The sequence below is a fragment of the Myotis davidii genome, unplaced genomic scaffold (assembly GCF_000327345.1).
Source record: "Myotis davidii unplaced genomic scaffold, ASM32734v1 scaffold152, whole genome shotgun sequence".
Classification (NCBI taxonomy): Eukaryota; Metazoa; Chordata; class Mammalia; order Chiroptera; family Vespertilionidae; genus Myotis; species Myotis davidii.
Window position 1 is genome coordinate 1,137,177 of NW_006283545.1, and position 3,660 is coordinate 1,140,836.

Here is a 3,660-nt window from a genome sequence, read left to right on the forward strand (position 1 = left end):
GTTCTATATCCCATGAGTAACAGATGAGCTCAACTCTTCATTTCAATTGAATTAAACAAATATCTATTGAGGGACGTTTAGGCATAATCTTTGCCCTTTAAAGAGTCTACAGAAAAAATCTTTGTCCTCCAAATAAATATAAGTAATGCTCTTTCCATTAAGTTGTCAACATTCTAGAAGCTCTACAACCTCCAGGGCACAAATGCCTTTCCAGGCCTGATCCCTGCAGAGTTTCCTATTCTCCTCCAGGGCATCAACAAAACTCCTCACCACTTGGTTTGGATCTAAGACCCCTGAAGGTTTCCACATTTGGTTGTCCAGGACTTTGAGGCCAACAGACCTTGCCCATGCCTCTCATCCTGCCATCCTCAGTCACCAGCCATGAAGCGAACCTCTTGGTGTCCTCCGCTCCATGCCCCGACCATACTGTGCCTTCTTTTCCTTGGTTTCTCTCCCTTCTAACCTATATCCTGCTATCACCGGAGCAGTTGTACATTATCTTCAACCTCTTCCATCTCTTAGCCTCTCTGGAAATCTGTCCAAGGCTCCAAACAGCACCACCCTCTCTCTGAAGCAGAGACCCCATTTTCAACATCTCAGCCCTCAGGTGGCAGCAGCACCCTCACTCCCTTTTGCTGCTTCCAGACCATTACTCAGCTACTCCTGTGCACAAACTTCTTCTTTGAAGTCCAGGCCATACTCACCATACATAGAGCTGACATCTGGCCCTCTTATCCTCCCTTGCCCCATTCATTAATGACTTTGACACCTTAACCATGATATTTCTTTGTACCCACATCCTTTGGGAACTTCATAGTCTGGGCACCAATGAGGTCTCCTCTCCTTCATTTCAGCCTCCACTCCCATCCCATGACCATAGGTTGGACTTTGGCATTGTCCAGCGTGTCTCCCCTCTGAAATCTTATACTTGAGTACACTACTCCTGACCAGAATCTACTATCATCATGCTCTATCAATTTATCTGTTTGCTTTCTCACCAAGACCCCCTAAATATCCGATCTCTCTGTATTATCCCTGCCAATTTTACCATGATGGCTCCACTTTTTCTCCATCCAGTCTAGGTCCTGGAATCCATCACTTTCTCCACTCTGTTAATAAATCTCTAAGTGACTCCGCATATTGCCTTTCTACCACATCCCCCTAGTTATGTCCAAATCATGGATGAATCCAACAATATGTTATCTTGGTTGCCACACATAGTCAGTTCAATGCTGAGGCAGAAAAATTAGAACCATCTTAGACAGATGACACTACTCATGTATAGAGTCCAACCTTCAGTGCCTTTGTCAATTTATAGATTAGTTCCCTCTCCAGAACCTTGCAACAGCCATTCCAACTTTCACTTTTTCCCTCAAACCCATTGAGGGATGAGTCTGAAGTCATGAATTCCCTCAACTTCCTGCCTGAAAATTCAAAATTATCTGTATCTGTACTTGCTCTCTACTTTCTCCCTGCATTTCCAGAGGAAAAGGCGTGCTCTTTCTATTTCTGCCCTTTCTGTGTCCTCCATGACTAAGACCTTTCTTCATTGGGCCACTGTTTTATATTTTCAACTTATACTCCACTGGCTTTTCCTCAACAGCCTATAAAATGTATCAAGGCTCTTCAATATTTAAAGAAACCTTTCTTTTTATCTACTTATTAACTTTCTCTTCCATTTTACTGCAAAACTGCCTACTCACTGTCTCCATTTCCTTCCACTTCATTCATTGTTTGACCTTCTGCCACCAGGCGCTGCCACCACAACTTTAAAGCAACCACTTTTGCACCTAACAATAATCTCCCATTTGACAATTCCAATGGACTCTTTTTTGCCTTCATTATGTTTGGTGCATATAAGCATTTGATGGGGTTGACTATGTATTTCTCTAAAAGCTGCCTGTTCCTTCGTTTCTATACACTATACTCTCCTGGCTCATCTCTGCCTCTTAGGCCATTATTTCTCAGCTTCTGGTAAGGCTTCCTTTTCTCCGCTCAGCCCCTTCATAACCACATGCCCTCCTTGCCCCTCTGTGTGGTCACCCTCATCCATTCCTTGGCTTCACCTGCCATCGCTGTGTGGATGACCTTGAACCACACAGCTAGTCTAGAACTCCCTTCTGAATTTTACTCTGGATATTCAGTTGCCTTTTAGACACTCCACCGGAATGGACCATATGAAACTCAACATGCCCTAAACTGAACTCATCTTTCCCCCCCAAACTTGCTCTTCTTTGCATTCACAATCTTGACAAATGTCACCATGGACCACCCAGTCACCCAAGCCGGAATCCAAAGGGTCATCTTTGATTCTTCATCATTCTCTTATGCAGCTCTCTGAAACATTCTGTTCAGTCATCCTCCCTCAATGCCTGTCATAAATCTCCCCTCACATCACTTTACTCCATGGAAAAAAACTCATGTCTTATCTTAGTTGAATGATTATAAATCTTTTAATCAGTTTCTCAGCCTTCAATCCAGCTACTACCACCTGCCAATCTGTCTTCCTCTCTGCTTCCACAGTAATATTTACAAAACAGAAGACAGAATATGCTTATTCCAGCTCACAGCTATTCAGCAGTTCCTCTTTGTTTACAAGATAAAACCCGAGTGCCTGAGTATGTGGAATGAGACCCTTCAAGCTCGTTTGCCACCCACATTTTGCTCTCTGGACAGGCTCTTTATGAAGCCAACCACTTGCATTTCCTGGAACATGTCTAGCTATTTCCATCTTGTGAGGTTTTGTTCTGTTTTTGCTGCCTAGAATTTCTTTTCTCTCCTTTATTACTTGGCAAATAGCTACCTATCTTTTAAGACTTGGCTCAAATACCACCTAGCCTTCTTTCTGGCCGTAGTTAGCATCATCTCTCTATCCTGCATACAGATCTCTATCATCATAGCACTTTCAATGCTTTGTTGCACTTCATTTGTTTAATTGCAAGCACTTGCAGACAGGGGCCATGTCTGATTCATCTTAATATTGCCAGTACAGTGCCTGGCAGGCAGAAGACTTCAATGATTTTTTTTTTTTGTCAGCTTTCTTGCAATATAATTTACATACCAGGAAATTTTTAATTGAACAATTAAAAATTGAACAATTCAGTAAGTTTTGACAAATGTATACAGTTGTATATGACCCATGCATACATAATTCGGAGCAAACAACACTAGATTTATTCAGCTAAAATACAGTCAGCATCACAATCATAGGAAGGCCACAGAACAGCTGATACCAAAACCAGGGCGCTAGCAGCCACAGAGGCAGGATCTGCTCAGCCAGGCGGCAGGCAGCTACTTACAAACACTGTGAAGCTCCAATGAGTCGGCACCTGAGGGACCCCTGGAACAGTGCCCAGCAGAGGGCCTGTGCTCAGACAGACTGGCAGTTAGCAGTGTCCCCTGAAGGTCCCTGACCTATTTGTCTCCCTCACCCCCTCGCCAGAGAATCCCTGCTTTCCACTCCCATGTGGGGGCCTCACTGAATGTTCTCTCTTCCGTCCTGATTTGCTCCCACAGACCAGCAGTCCTCACCCCTTCTGCGTATTTTAAAACACACTAAGGCCTGCCTCCGACATCATATAAGTGAGGCCAGATCTGGGGAGGGGAAAGGGCACCAGCAGTGAGTTTTAAAACGTGTCTCCTGGGCGATTATAATGTGCA